This window comes from Triticum dicoccoides, chromosome 1B, assembly GCF_002162155.2.
Source record: "Triticum dicoccoides isolate Atlit2015 ecotype Zavitan chromosome 1B, WEW_v2.0, whole genome shotgun sequence".
NCBI classification, from domain to species: domain Eukaryota; kingdom Viridiplantae; phylum Streptophyta; class Magnoliopsida; order Poales; family Poaceae; genus Triticum; species Triticum dicoccoides.
The window spans coordinates 383,621,041-383,640,886 of NC_041381.1; positions in this window are offsets into that span (position 1 = coordinate 383,621,041).

A 19,846-nucleotide genomic window follows, 5' to 3' on the forward strand; every position below is an offset into this window, starting at 1 on the left:
GGATGAGTTGGCCCACCATTGGGCTCGGCGAGTCTCTACTATCATCCACTCGTAAGATAATATTGCAGCGGCTCAGGCTGTTCTGATTCTATAGAAGAACTGCCATTTCCTACCCCTTAAGTAGAAGCTCGGGCGGCTCAAGCACAAGTTCCAAGACATGGGTGACCTGATGAGTGCTCTCACCAAATATGCGGATTTTGATAATACAAAGGACCCTAGTTCTGATGATGATAAGTCTAACAAGGGCGAGAAAAATGGCGGTGCTAAGGGCCAGCAGCAGTATGTGGCAGGGCACAATGGCAATAACCAGGGTAATGGTGGTAAGCACAGACACCCCGATGGCGGGTCAAATCTAGTGGCTAACACCAACATTGGGTATAAGAATCAATGTTGTAATAGCAATGGTAAGCAACCCTTGAATGAAGGAAGGTCACAGAATCTTGAGGAAATGCTCAATGGCCCTTGTCCAAAGCACAGTTATCCTAACAAGCCATCTAAATATGCTTGGAAGGATTGTTATATCATACGGGAGTTCAATAACCAGGCATTTCAACAACATCATGGCAATGGCAATGGGCCGGCTGGTGGGTCAGGCCCCGGATCCCTGGGAGCCGACTTTGTTGATGACAACTCAAACACTTGCTATCAGGGTCAGGGTAACCATGGTGGTCATAATAAGCAATATGGTCATGGTAATCAACATCAAAACAATCAGTCAGGGTATCAGAGTAATCCTAAGCACCTTAATGGTGGCCCATATCACGTGTTCACTACGAACACGTGCAAGCGTGACCAGAAGGTTCATAAGCGGGCAGTCAACACCATTGAGCTGACATTGCATCGGTATTTAAAGTGGTTAGAGTAGACAATCACATGGAGTCAGGCGGATCACCCACCCCGGGTTGATGATCCGGGTCGTCTTGCACTGGTGGTAGCTCCTCAAGTAGGCGGCTATAAGTTTGCAAAAGTACTTATGGATGGTTGTAGTGGCATCAACATACTGTACTATTAAACCTTTCGACGGATGAGTCTAACAGACAAAGATCTTCATTGGCATGGTGCCTAGCAAGTCAGCTTATCCTGTTGGGAAGATTGCCCTGGAGGTAGCTTTTCGTGATGAATACAACTACAGAGCAGAGACCTCGTGGTTTGAAGTGGTCAAAATTAAGAGTCCATATCATGCCTTGTTTGGACGGACGGCTTACACTCGATTTATGGCCCGCCCTTGTTATATATACTTGCAGCTTAAAATGCCAGGGCCAAAAGGGACAATTACGGTTCATGGTAATCGAAAAGTCGCCTTGGAGTGTGAAGAAGGTGATGCTGCTTATGCAGAGGTGGCTTGTGCTACTGAGGAGCTCAAGTTCTATAAGGACAATGTTGACCCGGCTGACATGACCCCTCTGAAGAAGCCCACCACTAAGCATGACCCTGCACTCAAATTCAAGTCGGCAGATGATACAAAGCAAGTGGATTTTGTCCCTGGAGACTCTTCTCAGTAGTTCACTGTGGGTGCTAGGATGGATCCCAAATAGGAAAGCGCGCTCATAGAGTTCATTCATGAGAATGGGGACATCTTTGCATGGAAACCTTCTGACATGCCGGGTGTACCGAGAGAACTCGCTGAGCACCACCTTAATGTTGATCCCAAAGTTAAGGAGATCGGTCAAACAGTTCCTTCGTCGTTTCAATGAAGAACGACGTAAGGCTATTGGAGAGGAGGTAGCCGGGCTCTTGGCGGCCACGTTCATCGTTGAAGTTTTTCACCCTGTGTGGTTGGCTAACCCTGTGCTTGTGCTCAAGAAAAACGGCACATGGCGTATGTGTGTTGATCATACAGACCTCAACAAGGCTTGTCTAGCTGATCCATTTGCTCTCCCCCGTATTGATCAAATCATTGATGTGACGGCGGGTTGTGAGAATTTATGCTTCTTGGATGCTTATTCTGGTTATCATCATATCAACATAGCAGTCAAAGACTAGGAGAAAACGACTTTCATCATAGGAGAAACACCGATGAACCCTATCAACTCCAATGAGGTAATGCGAATCTAAGGAGGGGAGGTTCCAGTACCTGGTTGTGCAGATGAAGAGCGGAGGTATGCCATTCAACTCCAGTGAAGGCAGAGCGGTTTTGCGGCCTTAAGCAAGATGGCTAGCGCAGGTCGAGGGGCGCGGCGGACCTTCGGTTGAAAAAGCTTCGCGGGAAAGAAGAAGAAGAAGCGGAATAGACGAGGTAAAATGAGAAATGGGACCCCTCATGCATATTGTTACGTCTCCAACATATCTATAATTTTTGATGTATTCATGCCATGTTTATAATATTTTTACATGCTTTTGGTATGATTTGGTTAGAACTAACCCGGACTGACGCTGTTTTCAGCAGAACTACTGTGGTGTTGTTTTTGTGCAGAAATAAAAGTTCTCGGAATGCGCTGAAAATCAACGGAGAATTTGTTTGGAAAATATAAAAAATACTGGACAGAAGGTTATGGGAGAGGAGTCCTGTGGGGCCCACTAGGGTGGGGGCGCGCCCCTGTGCCTCGTGGACTCCTCGTGGGTCCCCCTAACTTGTTCTCGACGCCAAACCCTCTTATAAATACCCAAACTTCCAGAAAGAAACCTAGATTGGGAGTTCCGCCGCCGCAAGCCTTTGTAGCCACCAAAAACCTCTCGGGAGCCCGTTCCGGCACCCTACCGGAGGGGGAATCCATCACTGGTGGCCATCTTCATCATCCCGGCACTCTCCATGACGAGGAGGGAGTAGTTCACCCTCGGGGCTGAGGGTATGTACTAGTAGCTATGAGTTTGATCTCTCTCTCTCTCTCTCTCTCGTGTTCTTGATTTGGCATGATCTTGATGTACGGTGAGCTTTGCTACTATAGTTGGATCTTATGATGTTTCTCCCCCTCTATCTCCTTGTGATGAATTGAGTTTTCCCTTTGAAGTTATCTTATCGGATTGAGTCTTTAAGGATTTGAGAACACTTGACATATGTCTTGCATCTGCTTATCTGTGGTGACAATGGGATATTCATGTGATCCACTTGATGTATGTTTTGGTGATCAACTTGCGGGTTCAGTGACCTTGTGAACTTATGCATAAGGGTTGGCACACGTTTTTGTCTTGACTCTCTGGTAGAAACTTTGGGGCACTTTTTGAAGTTCTTTGTGTTGGTTGAATAGATGAATCTGAGATTGTGTGATGCATATCGTATATCATACCCGCGGATACTTGTGGTGACGTTGGAGTATCTAAGTGACATTAGGGTTTTGGTTGATTTGTGTCTTAAGGTGTTATTTTACTATGAACTCTAGGGCTGTTTGTGACACTTATAGGAATAGCCCAATGGATTGATCGGAAAGAATAACTTTGAGGTGATTTCGTACCCTACAATAATCTCTTTGTTTGTTCTCTGCTATTAGTGACTTTGGAGTGACTCTTTGTTGCACGTTGAGGGATAGTTATATGATCCAATTATGTTATTATTGTTGAGAGAACTTGCACTAGTGAAAGTATGAACCCTAGGCCTTGTTTCTAAGCATTTGTAAGGGCATATTTATCCCTTAGGTGTTTTGGTGATTGATGACAATGCCTTTGCGGACTAATCGTGTGCCTTGAGTTTCTCAGACGCTTCATCACTAGGCACGAGACGATTTGGTGCCCCTTGAAGACTATTGAAGACGACGTTGTTCTACGTTTCTCTTTGGTGGATTTGAGTCATAGGAGAGCCGTACTATTAAGAGGGGGTCCGCGTCGGAAAGGTTCGGGTGGAATCAACACGTACACATGTCCTTCCTTTCCTTTGCACTTTGGAGGGTGCCAATTTCTTGGTTGCTCTTTGGTGAGTTGGTCTTCCAAGAAGCAAAGTTGTGTGTCTCTCTCGTCTATCGAAGCAGAATATGTGGCGGCCGGTAGTTGTTGTGCACAACTCTTATGGATGAGGCAAACTTTAAAGGAGTACGGTGTCATTTGTGACAAAGTGCCTCTTTGGTGTGATAATGAAAGTGCCATCAAGATTTCACTCAACCCGGTGCAACACTTCAAGACGAAGCATATTGAGATTCGGTATCACTTCATCCGGGATCACATTAGGCAAGGGGAGATCGAGCTCAAGTATGTCAACACTCATGATAACCTTGCAGATATTTTCACGAAGCCCTTGGATGAAGCAAGATTTCGCGAGTTAAGGCATGAGCTAAATATCATTGATTCGAGCAATGTGACTTGAACCCATGCACCCCCACCACACTCAACTTGTTGTCTAGTTTAGGTGTAGGCATGGACATAGGGGGAGTGTTGTTCTCTCAATGAACTCTCCCTCCCCCATCATGCATAAATCGACCAACTCTTTCACATTAGCCATTTTTTGGTACTTGTGCTTCAAAGACGAGTTTTGGTCATGGGCCCAAGGATAATTCTTCGCGGTGCCATACCAACTAACTCAAACATAGGTGGCTCCGGCCACCACCCTCTCCTTTTGAGAGGTTGTGTTGCGTGGTTGCTTCTTGTTGTCTTTCTGCCTTTGGGTTGTGCGTGTTCTTGTGGTGTCCTTTGTGCTAAAAGTTTCCTTGCAAAGACCTTCTTTTGTTTGAAACCTGCTTTTTCTTGAGCTCACGGTACTACCACAGCCAGCTACGGTACTACCGCGTGAGGGGAGCACGGTACTACCGCCCCCACGCGGTAGTAATTTTTTACTGCCGCCTGGGAAAGCGGTACTACCGCCCAAGCGGTACTACCGCGATGACATGCAGTACTACCGCGACGTCTCAGACACATGGGGATAAGGACGGGCAGGGGGAGTTCTAACTCCCCGTACCCATTCGCTAGTTCCCCACCTCGTCTCTCTCTCACTCGCTCAAGAACGGGGCCGGCGTTCGTCGCCGGATCTCCGCCTCCGGCTGCCCTCCCGTGATTCCGTCCGGTGGGATCGTTCCCCACCACGTGCTCTTGCTATGGACCAAGGTCTTTCCCCAACTCCTTCTCGTTTTTGTTGTGTTCATTGTCTCTAGGTGTTTGGGGGAGACTTGTGTGTTCTAGAGATTCTTAGGCTAAATCTATGCAAGAGTAGGATGAAGGAGTGTAGTATTGCGTAAGAATTATACTTGTCTTTTGTCATGTGCTAGATTTGATCACCGTAGCACCGCCGTGGTTTCGCGGTTCTTTTCAGATTCAAACCATCGTTTGGATCTGACGTGGTGTGGTACCACCACCCGTCTGGCGCGGTACTACCGCTTGTCCGGTACTACCGCCCGTCTGGCGCGGTACTACCGCACTCGCTGCGGCACTAAAGTTTTACTACTGCTCCCACCACGGTACTACCGTGACCTCGCACGGTACTACCACGACTTGGAGCGATACTAAAATTTTAGTACCGCAGGCCCTGGCAGTACTACCGTGGTTCCCCTCTATCTCATGGCAACTTTCAAGTATACTTTTTATGTGTTTCTTGTGCTTTGCCGTGGTCTTTGCATTGATCCTTTTTGCTTGTCGTGGGTGTTTTTGCGTTTGTGTCTCAGGTGGTGGCTCTCGCCGTTCCAATCCCAGTTGTGACACTGGTTCCAAGCGTCTGCGCAATCCAGGTGAAGCACCAGAGGACTCCTCTGCCCCCAAGCGCCATGTCAAGACATCCGCTAGTAAGCACAAGGAACCCAGCAAGGGCATGGACGAGATTCCCCAATCTGAGTTCGTCCGTCTCAGGAAGCTCAACCCGTATGTGCATCCTCGTGCTAATATTAGAGGTTGTGAACTGTTTTGGAACAAGCAACAGACTCTCACTTATCTGGATGTCATCAAGAACAAGCAGAATACCTACGTAGATGTCAAATGGATAGAAATGCATCACCTGAGGAAGGACAAGTTCCGTCAGTACTTTGGAGAAGCTCTGGATTTGGTGGAGCAGTTTGGTATTGAACATGTGATCTCCTTTCACCTTGACTATGACCCTAAGCTTGTTTGTCAGTTCTTTGCCTCAGTTTACTTTCACCCTGATGAGGAGCGGAGGATGACCTGGATGACCAATGGACGTAAGTTGACTGCTACCTGGAAGGAGTTCATGGATTTGCTACATGTTCCTGATGACGGGCTCGACACTCCCGTGGGTGTTCACCCCCATGCTAATCCTGAGCCATTCTATGTTGCGAAGGCGCTTCCCAATGGCAAGACAAGGTGGGTGCTCAACTCCTTTCTGGATATCATGTATCGCATCTTCCGCAACTCTTTGTTCCCTCACATTGGTGACAAGGACAAGGTTCATGCCTATATGGTGGATATGATGCTCCTATGCGAGGAGGCTTGTGCGTCTCAGACTCAGCCACTCAATGTCTCACACATCATGTGGTGTGAGCTTCGGTTTGCAGTGTTGAACCGCAAGGTGCCTATCTATGGGCCCTATCTGTTTCTGCTGATCTCGAAGACTTGGGAGAAGATGTTCCCTGGTGAGGAGTTCCTTGCTCCAGACTGGATTCGTCATGATCCCATCTGTCTCCGTGTCAAGTCCAACTGGGCCAACACTACTACTCGTGCTGAGGCGTCTGCTGCTAGGGCTGCTGTTGATGAGGAGGATGTTGGCGTAGAGGATGTTGCTGAGGACCGTGCTACCATGCCTTCCCATAGTTCCTCTATGCCCTCGTGGGCCAAGAAGCTGAAGGACAAGATGAAGACTCTTTTCTGCATGCAAGCTAAGGGCCAGTACAGGACTCACGTGGCATCCAAGGAGAGTCGTCGCCGGGACAAGAAGATCTTGCAGCTCTATGGTGAGGATGTGTCTGGCCGTTCTGAGGATTGCATCACTCCAGAGGCCGAGTGGATGGAGAAGCAAGGCTACAGGTGGACTGATTCTGAGGAGGGTGTCGAGGAGACCATCCCTGCTGCCAAGGAGTCCGACGGAGAGGGTTGGGATGAGTTCCCTGCTTGAGCCACCCCTTGTGTGTAGGTGTCCTCTCTGCCTTTTTGGCGTCTCGATGCCAAAGGGGGAGAGAGTGTAGGGATTTGCGAGTCGTGTGTCGTTGTTCGTGTTCGGTGTGTCAGCTGCTTTCTCGTTTGAACCTCGTTTCAGTTGCTTTGGGTTGCTTTTCTTCATATGGTGTAAGACATATGCACTCTATCTATCTTAGCAAGCTCGTGATATATTGTGCTACCTTTATGCTATGCTCTGCTTAGATATTAGTCATCATGCCTTTGTCTCTAAAATATAGGGGGAGTGTTGATCCTAGCTTGTGTGCTATGCAGTCCAAAGCATCTATCTAGATTGCACACATCTAGGGGGGGCCCATCTATATTCTAGAGAGTTGGGGTTTGCCTTTGCCCTATATTATCTCATCTATGTGCAAATCCCGTATTGTCATCAATCCACCAAAAAGGGGGAGATTGTAAGGGCATATTTATCCCTTAGGTGTTTTGGTGATTGATGACAATGCCTTTGCGGACTAATCGTGTGCCTTGAGTTTCTCAGACGCTTCATCACTAGGCACGAGACGATTCGGTGCCCCTCAAAGACTATTGAAGACGGCGTTGTTCTACGTTTCTCTTTGGTGGATTTGAGTCGTAGGAGAGCTGTACTATTAAGAGGGGCTCCGTGTTGGAAATGTTCGGGTGGAATCAACACGTACACATGTCCTTCCTTTCCTTTGCACTTTGGAGCGTCTCTCCGTTATCCTAGTAGTGCTTAATCTGACGGCTACTGCTGTACTTGCGGTAGTACCGCTGGGGGTCAAGGTAGTACCGCTCCTCTGGAGCCTTAGTACCATGGCTCCCAGGCCTAGTGCTGCTCCGGTACGGTAGTAGGGGCGGATGTAATTTTTTACATCCGCGCCCACACGGTAGTACCGCACGTTCTGCGCGGTAGTACCGCGGGAGGCCACGGTAGTACCGCTCCCCTGGAGTCGTAGTACCGTGGCCCTCATACCTAGTACCACTGCGCCTCAACGGTAGTACCGCGCCTCATGCGCGGTAGTACCGCGTCGGATTTTTTGCACTGTTTCATTTTCAGCGGAAGTAGACACGGATGTATTTTATTTCATCCGCGCTCTTCGTAGGCTTTGACTTTCCTGCCTTGCGGTAGTACCGCAAGGGGGAGTGGTAGTACCGCGCAAGCGGTAGTACTGCACTCAGTCAGGCAAGTCCCGACCTCTGCTGCTGCCGCGGAAGTACCATGGTCCTCCACGGTAGTACCGTGTGGCCTTGCAGTAATACCACACTCCTGGAGCGGTAGTACCGCATGTCGCAGGCTGAACATGTGGATAACGATTGGATCTTTTCCATGACTATAAAAGGGGCGTCTCCTACCTCTAGTTGACTACCTCTTCCACCTCTAAGCTCCATTGTTGCTCTAAGCTCCATTTTGGCCCGATCTCTCTCTCTAGCCAATCAAACTTGTTGATTTGCTCGGGATTGGGTGACAAGGGCCCGATCTACACTTCCACCAAGAGATATTCGATTCCCCCCACTAATCCCTAGCGGATCTTGTTACTCTTGGGTGTCTGAGCACCCTAGACGGTTGAGGTCACCTCGAAGCCATACTCCATTGTGGTGAAGCTTCGTGGTGTTGTTGGGAGCCTCCAAGTGTTGTGGAGATTGCCCCAACCTTGTTTGTAAAGGTTCGGTCGCCGCCTTCAAGGGCACCAATAGTGGAATCACGGCATCTCGCATTGTTTGAGGGCGTGAGGAGATTACGGTGGCCCTAGTGGCTTCTTGGGGAGCATTGTGCCTCCACACCACTCTAACGGAGACGTACTTCCCTTTAAAAGGAAGGAACTTCGGTAACACATCCTTGTCTTCACCGGCTCCACTCTTGGTTATTTCGTGCCTTTACTTTTGCAAGCTTACTTGTGTTGTATCTATTGCATGCTTGTGTGCTAGTTGTCATTGCATCATATAGGTTGTCCACTTAGTTGCATATCTAGACAACCTATTTTGTCGCAAGGTTTAAATTGTTAAAGAAAAGCTTAAAAATTGTTAGTTTCCTATTCACCCCCCCTCTAGTCAACCATATCGATCCTTTCAGCATTGCAATACCATTTACATTCACTTTTATCGTTTGTTACCTTGCCGTTTTTATAGTTTCATATTACAAAAACCTATATCTACCATCCATTGCACTTGTATCACCATCCCTTCGCCGAACTAGTGCACCTATACGATTTACCATTGTATTGGGTGTGTTGGGGACACAAGAGACTCTTTGTTATTTGGTTGCAGGGTTGTTTAGAGAGACCATCTTCATCCTACGCCTCCCATGGATTGATAAACCTTAGGTCATCCACTTGAGGGAAATTTGCTACTATCCTACAAACCTCTGCACTTGGAGGCCCAACAACGTCTACAAGAAGAAGGTTGTGTAGTAGACATCAAGCTCTTTTCTGGCACCATTGTCGGGGAGGCTAGGTAAGCGACACTAACACCCCGTCAACTAAGCTCTTTTCTGGCGCCGTTGCCGGGGATGTTAGTGCTTGAAGGTATATCTTTAGATCTTGCAATTGAATATTTTAGTTTCTTGTTTTATCACTAGTTTAGTCTATAAAAGAAAAGTACAAAAAATGGAATTGAGGGTGCCTCATATGCTTCATCTTTTTAATGTCTTTCATGAAAACAAGGATTCCGATAATTGTGCCAAAGTGTTAGAAGAAGAATGCACTAAAATGTTTGGCACTAGATCTTTGAATGATGAGCATTATTGCAATGTTGTTAGTATGAACTCCTTGAATATCCATGATGCTAATGATATGCAAAGCCACAAGCTTGGGGAAGCTATGTTTGATGAAGATGATATTTTTAGTCCCCCAAGTTTTGATGAGCAAATTTATTTTGATGATAGCATGCCTCCTATTTATGATGATTATATTTATGAAAGTGGGTTTGGAAGAGTGTCAACTTTAGTAAGTAATGATCCCACTATTTTGGAGGGTGTTGAATCTTATTGTGATAATTATGAAAGTGGATTTGAAGAGGTCATGACTTTATTTAGTGATGAATCCACTATTTTGGAAGAGGTTCCAATTGATTATGAGAACAAAGTTTCTATCTATGATGATTATTGTGATGACATGTATGCTATACAGAATAATGATAACCATGAAACTTGTCATCATGATTTTAATTTTCAATTGGACTATGCCTCACATGATAGTTATTTTGTTGAGTTTGCTCTCACTACTATTCATGAGAAGAATTTTGCTTATGTGGAGAGTAATAAAATTTCTATGCTTGTAGATCACGAAAAGAATGATTTGGGTGATAGTTATATTGTTGAATTCATTCATTATGCTACTTAAAATTATTATGAGGGAAGAATATATGCTTGTAGTAATTGCAATAATATCAAGTTTCCTCTCCATGTGTTGAAAATCTTGAAGTTATGCTTCTTTTGCTTTCCTATGCTAGTTGATTCTTATTCCCATAAGTTGTTTGCTCACAAAATCCCAATGCATACGAAGTGGGTTAGACTTAAATGTGCTAGTCATATGCTTCATGATGCTCTCTTTGTGTTTCAATTCTTATCTTTTATGTGAGCATCATTGTCATCATCATGCCTAGCTAAAAATGCATTAAAGAAAAGTGCTTGTTGGAGACAACCCAATATATATCCCTACTGTTTTTGTGTGTCCACATGATTATGCTACTGTAATAATCATGTTTTATAGCTTTAGTTTCAATAAAGTGCCAAGTAGAACCTTTGGGAAGACTTGGGTGAAAGTTAATGCGATCTTGCTGTAAAAAACAAAAACTTTGCACTCACGAGATTAGCTGTAATTTTTTTTACAGAAGAGTGATTTTGAGTTGATTCTTTTTGCAGAAGATTAATAGACAAATTCCTCACGTCCACCAATTTATTTCAGAATTTTTTGAGTTACAGAAGTATTCTAGAGTTACAGATTACTACAAATTGTTCTATTCTTGACAGATTTTGCTTTATTTGTGTTGTCTGCTTATTTTGATGAATCTATGAGTAGTATCGGAGGGTATGAACCATAGAGAAGTTGGAATACACTAGATATTACACAAATATGAATTTAGAATGAGTTCTGTAGGATCGGAAGTATGTCTAGAGAGGGGGTGATTAGACTACTTGACCAAATAAAAACTTAACCTTTTCCCAATTTTAGTCTTTGGTAGATTTTAGCAAACCTAGCACAAGTCAAGCAATCTTAACACAATTCAAGCAAGCATGCAAAGAGTATATGAGCAGCGGAAAGTAAAGCATGCAACTTGCAATAATGTAAAGGGAAGGGTTTGGAGAATTCAAATGCAATTTGGAGACACGGTGATTTTTGAGCCGTGGTTCCGATAGGTGGTGCTATCGTACATCCACGTTGATGGAGACTTCAACCCACGAAGGGTAACGGCTGCGCGAGTCCACGGACGGCTCCACCCAAGAAGGGTCCATGAAGAAGCAACCTTGTCTATCCCACCATGGTCGTCGCCCATGAAGGACTTGCCTCACTAGCGGTATATCTTCACAAAGTAGGCGATCTCCTTGCCCTTACAAACTCCTTGGTTCAACTCCACTATCTTGTCGGAGGCTCCCAAGTGATACCTAGCCAATCTAGGAGACACCACTCTCCAAGAAGTAACAAATGGTGTGTTGATGATGAACTCCTTGCTCTTGTGCTTCAAACGATAGTCTCCCCAACACTCAACTCTCTCTCACAGGATTTGGATTTGGTGGAAAGATGATTTGAGTGGAAAGCAACTTGGGGAAGGCTAGAGATCAAGATTCATATGGTAGGAATGGAATATCTTGGTCTCAACACATGAGTAGGTGGTTCTCTCTCAAAAATGGTAAGTTGGAAGTGTAGGTTTGTTCTGATGGCTCTCTCCACGAATGAAGAGGAGGTGGAGGGGTATATATATCCTCCACAGAAAATCTAACCGTTACACACAATTTACCAATCTCGGTGGGACCGAATCAAGAAACTCGGTCTGACCGATTCAGTAAACAATGTGACCGTTAGGGTTTTCGGTGGGACCGACATGCAACTCGGTAGGACCGATATGGTTAGGGTTAGGGCATAACATAATCTCAGTGAGACCAATTACACAAACTCGGTGAGACCGATTTTGGTAATAAGCTAACCAGAGAGTTGGTCAGATAAACTCGGTGGGACCGGTTTGCTCATTTCGGTGGGACCGAAATGTTACGAAAGGGAAACAGAGAGTTTACATTGCAATCTCGGTGGGACCGATCGCTCATCTCGGTGGTACCGAAACGTTACGAAGCGAAACAGAGAGAATACAATCCCATCTCGGTGAGACCGAGATCCCTATCGATGAGACCGATTTGCCTAGGGTTTGTGGCAGTGGCTATGACATCTAAACTCGATGGCGTCGGATAGAAATAATCGGTGGGGCCGAGTTGGACTTTAGGTTTAGGTCATATGTGGATGTGGGAAAGTAGTTGAGGGTTTTGGAGCATATCACTAAGCACTATGAAGCAAGAACCTCATTAAGCAACACCTCATCCCTCCTTGATAGTATTGACTTTTCCTATAGACTCAATGTGATCTTGGATCACTAAAACATAAAATGTAGAGTCTTGAGCTTGAAGCTTGAGACAATCCTTTTATCCTTAGCATCTTGAAGGGGTTCCACATCCTTTAGTCCATGCCACTTCATTATTGAACTTATCTGAAAACATACTAGGTAAAAGTGTTAGTCCAACAAGAGATATGTTGACATTAATTACCAAAATCACCTAGCGAGCACTTGTGCTTTCAATCTCCCCCTTTTTGGTAATTTATGACAACATACATCAAAACTTTAGATAGAGGATATAAAGAATAACAAGTAAAGCTTTGGAAAGACATGTAACAAGCATAGGCTCCCCCTACATGTATGCAAGCATGTGAATATGGAATATAGGAGCATTAATGTAGCATATGATCAAACACATGATCATCATAGTACCACGCAGGCAATAAAGTATCTGAAGCAAGCGAAATCAAACAAAGTTCAACCACAAAGACAAGAGAGAACAAAAGCAAACTCTCTCTCTCGAAGCCTATGATCTATACATTTTTCTCCCCCTTTGGCAACAAGTTACCAAAAAGTTCCTTGAAAATGCATAGTACTATATCGTCTCTTAGGCTTGGTCTTGATGTGGTGGTGTAGATATGACTCCAAGAACGAAGGCATCAGGTGATGAAGTTGGAGCTGGTGGAGTAGATGTTGGAGCTGGTGGCACTGAAGCTGTAGCAGGTGCAGAAGAAGTTGCTCTTGTGTCTGTCATTGGCACTGCAGCTGATCTCTGAGCTCTAGACACTCTAGCAAATGCCTCAGTGGTTGTCTTGCCCTTCCTCTCCTGCATGTCATCCTGGAGTTGCTCAACAACATACTGAATCTCAGTTACCTTCACATCCAAGTCATAGAACTTCTCCTCCATGATCCTCTCCAAGTTCTCCTGGTTTTGAGTCAGGGTGGCCAACCCCTTCTCAATCCTTAGAGTGGATGCAATCAAGTAGCCAAGCTGATCTTGCTTGCTCTTCAGGAAGTACTCAGATGCCTCATCAATTGTTGGCATCTTGGCAGCCTTCTCAGTCCTTGCCTTCTCCTTCTTTGCTCGTGCTTGCACAGAAGATGGTTCATCTTCATCCATAACCACTTGGTTGTCCTCAAAATCTCGATAGATAGGCATGTGTTCCTCGTCCAACAAGTATGTGCCAGTGCCCATCTTGGAGTTAATCAGCTCCAGGATCTGTGGGGCATACCCACAACTTCTCTTCTCGTCTGCAGCTATCCTCTTGATAGTTTCAACAATGAGGCTCATGACCTTGAACTTTTGAGGCACATCAAATAAGTGTAGCAGATTGATAGCATGGCCTCTGATCATGTTATGATCACCTGACTTGGGAAAAAGTGTGTGCCTGAGGATCCAGTTGATGGTTGGCAGTCCTGATAGAAGGAAATGTACAGATCCAAACTTGTGTGTTTCAACAGCAGCATCTGGGATCTCCTTGTACATGTGTGCCATAGTGTTGTGATCCATCTTCTTCTTGGCATAGACATCCAAGTCATCCTCTTTCTCCTTTGGTGCATTGATCAGATTGGCCCATTCTTCAATAGTAGACTGATACCTTGTACCTTCAGACATCCATACTATCCTGCCATCTGGATAGAAGTGTGCTGTGGAGTAGAATTGCATTATGAGCTCATAATTCCACTTTGTGAGCTTCTGCCCAACAAATTTATCCACTCCACAACCCTTGAAACTTTCAAACACACCAGGATAGTGTTCTTCATTTTCCTTGATGTATTTCCAATCTACCCATCTCATATCACAGACTATTGGTTTCTTGTCCAGCAGCACTGTCTCATAAAAATCATGCTATTCCTTTGTATGGAACCTGTAGTCCACAACATTTCTCCTCCTGACTGCATAAGGATCAGTCAACCTCCATTGTGTGAGTCCTGCATCCCTTCTCAGCTTCATGTTCTCAGCAACAGGATGAGCATCGTTATGATCTGGAATTTTAGGCTTCAACTTTCTTAGAACATGCTCTTCATCTTCTTCTTCTTCAGCAACAACTTCAGGCACTGGGGCCTTGTTCTTCTCAGCAGCTGGGATGTTCCTGGTATTTCTCTTTGGTGCAGTCTTGGGCTTGGAAGTAGCCTTAGGTGCTTCTTTGGGCTTTGATGAAGCGGCCCCTGACCTGATGGCATCACCCATAAGCTTCTGAGCTTTGGGAGCTGGAGCAGCAACCTCTTCTTCTTCCTCTTCCATCATGGAAGGCTTCCCAACAACCCTGGCCATGGTCTTCTTGACCCTTTTGAGGGAGTCCTGGATTAGGGGGTGTCCGGATGGCCGGACTATGACCTTCGACCGGACTCCTGGACTATGAAGATACAAGATTGAAGACTCTGTCCCATGTCCGGATGGGACTTTCCTTGGCGTGGAAGGCAAGCTTGGCGATACGATATGAAGATCTCCTCCCATTATAACCAACTCTGTGTAACCCTATCCCTCTCCGGTGCCTATATAAACCGGAGAGTTTTAGTCCGTAGGATGAACAACAATCATACCATAGGCTAGATTCTAGGGTTTAGCCACTCCGATCTCGTGGTAGATCTACTCTTGTACTACCCATATCATCAATATTAATCAAGCAGGAGTAGGGTTTTACCTCCATCGAGAGGGCCCGAACCTGGGTAAAAACATAGTGTCCCTTGTCTCCTATTACCATCCGCCTAGACGCACAGTTCGGGACCCCCTACCCGAGATCCACCGGTTTTGACACCGACACCTTTCCTTCCTCTTCTTGTCCATCACTTCTTGCTCCTTGGGTTCTGATCCCTCAGTTTCCTGAGTTGATGCTCTGACTTTCAGCATAGGAGTCCTCTTGGTAGGGACTTTCCTATTCAGTCCTGGCTTGGTGGCTGCAGCAGTGCCATATTCCTTCTTGAGCACTTTCCTGGATGTGGCTTCATCCTCTTCTGCCACATAGTCTTCATTCTCAGAGTCTGAGGTTTTCTTCTTCCTGTTCCTGGTGACAGCTTTGGGTAAGTTGCTTGGGGTGCTCCTACTGCCCTCATCCGAGGAACTAGAGGGACTAGTGCCCTCACTCATAGGAACCTGCTCCTCTTCCCTGTTCTGGCTGTCACTCTGATTAGACATGTTGCAAACACTGACAGTTGACCCTGTGAATAGATATAGATGAGATAGAGGGGATGAGCATCACAAAATACAGAGGTTTTTGCAAAAGAATGAATTAAAAACTTAGTTTTATTTTTCCACAGAAAGCATTTCGGATCTACCGATTTGTAAACTCGGTGATACTGAAGCAGCTTTAGGAACCTAAACTAGTGAACTCGGTCAACCGAGTCACAGTTCGGTGGCACCGAGACTGCTAGGGTTTCACAAAGTTCTTAATCCGGTCACACCGATTTGCGATTCTCGGTCTGACCGAGAATCACATGTGCAATGGCCTTGGCCAAATCGGTGGAACCGATTTCTACAACTCGGTGGGTCCAAGATGGTTTCGACGGAAACCTAACCCTAAATTTTCAATCCAAACCTAAACTACAGATTGTTTTGACTAGATGAGATAGTTTCAATCGTGGCAAGATTCATGACGAACACAATGTGCTAGGAATCAGATAGGGATAGCACTGTGATCAACTCCGTACCCTAGCTCGGCGATGGACTTGCTACGGCGGCAACAACAGAGTTGATTCCCGTTGACAGCGACAGAGACCAGCGGTGGGAGGCAGCTGGTGACGAGGAGGAGGGTCTGGAGACCCTGGAGGCAGAGCAGGCTGAGTGCGGGCGGAAGTGTTCGGAGAAATTTCCAAAATTTTGCCCGTGGGTATATATAGCCCGACCCTATCAGTGTGACCGAGTGGAACAACTCGGTGGCACCGAGATGCATTACTGCAAGCAGTTACTGCAACTCGGTGAGACCGAAATGTTCAAATCAGTTGCACCGAGATTGAAAACCTAGATCGACTTAGTGATCTCGGTATGACCGAAATGGAAGAATCGGTCAGACCGAAACACACAAAGAAGTTTTGGAAGTTTAAGTCCATGACGAATCGGGGACTCCGAGTGCTCCTCACACAGAGTGGTTCGAATCTGACTTGATCAAATTTTGTGATGTAGCATGAATAGAGTTTGAGACAAGAAAAGCATAGATAGCTAGAGAAGGTTCTTAGGCATTCTTGTCCATCCACTTGGCAAAAGAAAACCAACCAAGCAAAACTACAAGTGGATGTCCTCGAATGAGTAGAATATGCAACCAACATGCTCACACAATAAAATGATGAATGAAATATGTGGCAACGCATGCTCAACCAATCTAGCATGTATCAAGCAATTGGCGATGACTAGGTCATCTATATATGAGTATATTGACTTAGGAGTCAAATGAGAACATTTGATCATAGGTCATACTCATCGTTTAAGCTCAAGTGGGGTTACCACTTTTACATAATGCATTGATGTGTTCACACCATTAGAGTTGCTTTAACTCAATTCTTAGAGTAAAGCTCCCCCTAGATGTGAGATCCCCCCTTAGAGGGATGAACTAACCTTGGGTTTTGTCGATGATGACTTCATGTAGGTGTTGAAGATGTGGATGCTCAATGTTGATGTAGATCATTTGGAGCAATCCTTTGGAGTGAGTTGCACTTTCAATACCTACACGGGTTAGTCCCACAAGGAACAAACAAGGATATCCATAGACATAGAGTGATGCACACACAAGATGATGTCTATGAGAGCATTAGGTTACCTTGTCCCTTGTCTTACCAACAAGAGGGTTTGTGACTCCATGAACTAGTGCAAGATGTGGAAGTTGATTGCACTTGTTCTTGCCAAAATGATATGAGTGAAGTTTGTTGGCGGAGTCACCCTCAAGAACTCTCTAGTTCTTCTTCTTCGGGATCCACACCATGTTGATGGGAATCCTTGGAGTTGTAGTCGCACTTGACAAAGTAGAACTTGACGTAGTCTTGGGAACCCACTTGACCAAGGCCTTGGGAGCTTCTTCAAATGCATCAATCTCCTCTTGAAGCTCATCCTTGCCTTTTTGCTTGTGGTCTTGTGGTGGAAGATCATCTTGAGCTTGTGTCCCTTTGAAGGAAGTAGGATCATACTTCTCTTGTTGAGGAACAAACTTCGTCTTGGGGTATTGATCTTCTTCCCACTCAACTCCATTGGCATTGAACTTTTGTTCAAAACCAACACATTGGTTCTTCCGGTGCCTTCCTTGCTTGCGTACAATTTCCTCGAATTGCTTACTCCCGGCAAGGCTCTTGTAAACACCTTTCTCTATAATTCCCTTCAATAACTATTTTCTTGCTCAAGTGTAACTTGGCTAAGAGAATCATTAGTGGAATCAAGAGAACTACTAGAAGCAACAACTCTTGATTTAGCATGATTATTGTTACTACTAGAGGAAGAATCCTTCTTGTTCTTGTTACTAGACTTGACTTGAGGCATGTAAGTAGATAAGAGTAAACGCTTGGCAATGTAAGAAGAACTTTTCTTACGAAGATCATCATTGATTGCCTTTAGGAACTCATCCTCTTGCTCAAGGTTGAGCTTTTCAAAGCGTAACTTCTCATGAGTCCTTAAAAGTTCTTGATGATCCCCTAAGATAGTTCTATGAGCTAACTTTAGAGTGTTTAGTTCTTTAGTTTGGAGCTCAATCTTCTCCTTATCATCGTCATTCATTTTATCTTGATTAGCATGATTAATTGACATTTCATCATAGTATTCATCACTAGAGTTGTCAATAAGTAAATCATCATCACCTAGCAAGTCATCTTCATCACTATTTAAATCAACATACTCGGGGTGTGTTACCTTTGGGCCTTTAGCCATGAAGCATCTTCCAAGTCCTTCATTTGGTGAATCAAATATGTCGTAGAAGTTGGTTAACACAAGTGCTAGACTTGCAACACCTTCATCTTGAGTATGTTCGGAGTTGGAGTGATAGCTTCTCTCGGAGTGATGTTCAGAGTCGGAACCGGATACCCATTCACCAACATGAGCTTGATGTCTTCGTTTTGTGTAACTCCTTGATGACTTGTCATTCCTTTCCGAATCCTTGCTTCTCCGGCATGTTCTTCGTTCATAACGATCATCTCTACTCCTTCTCTCTCTTGGCGGTGATTCTTCTCTTTTACTTCTCCTCATAGGTGATTCTTCTCTTCTTTTGTAGGGAGCCGTACACTCATTGGAATAGTGTCCGGGTCTTCCATAGTTGTAGCAATTTCGCTCTCGACTGGAAGATCTTTTATCATTGTAGGACCTTGACTTGGAACTTCTTTCCTTGCTTCTACTCTTGTAGAATTTGTTGAAGTTCTTCACCATTAGGCTCAATTCTTCATTGAAGGTTTGTTTCTCACTTGATGATGTGGGAGCTTCACATGAGGCTTTGTAAGCACCACTTGACTTGTTGTGCAGCTCCTCCTTATCCTTGAGTGACATCTCATGAGCAACAATTCTTCCAATGACCTCCGTTGGCTTGAGATTCTTGTAGTTGGGCATCATTTGGATCAATGTGCACACGATATCATATTTTCCATCCAAGGCTCTTAGGATCTTCTTGATGATGAATTTGTCGGTCATCTCTTCACTTCCTAAGCCGGCAATCTCATTTGTGATGAGAGCGAGCCTAGAGTACATTTCAGCGACGCCTTCACCATCCTTCATCTTAAACTTGTCAAGTTGACTTTGAAGCACATCCAATTTGGATTCCTTGACAGAGTTGGTACCTTCGTGCATATCAATCAAAGTGTCCCAAATTTCCTTTGCATTCTCAAGACGGCTAATTTTGTTGAATTCTTTGAGGCACAATCCATTGAAGAGGATATCACAAGCTTGAGCGTTGTATTGCAGCATCTTCAACTCTTCCGCGCTAGCTTGACGGTTCGGTTCTCTCCCATAAAAGAATTCACCTTGCAAGCCAATACACACAATAGCCCAAACGGCGGGGTTATGTCCGAGAATATGCATTTTCATCTTATGCTTCCAGCTAGCAAAATTAGTACCATCAAAGGACCTCTACGGTGATAGTTTCCCTCGCTAGACTCCATACACTCCTAGGTTGTGAAACCAAGGCTATGACCACCAAAAGCTATGGAAATCAAAGCAAATGGAGACCAAGGCTCTGATACCACTTGTAGGATCGGAAGTATGTCTAGAGTGGGGGTGATTAGACTACTTGACCAAATAAAAACTTAACCTTTTCCCAATTTTAGTCTTTGGCGGATTTTAGAAAACTTAGCACAAGTCAAGCAATCTTAACACAATTCAAGCAAGCATGCAAAGAGTATATGAGCAGCGGAAAGTAAAGCATGCAACTTGCAAGAATGTAAAGGGAAGGGTTTGGAGAATTCAAACACAATT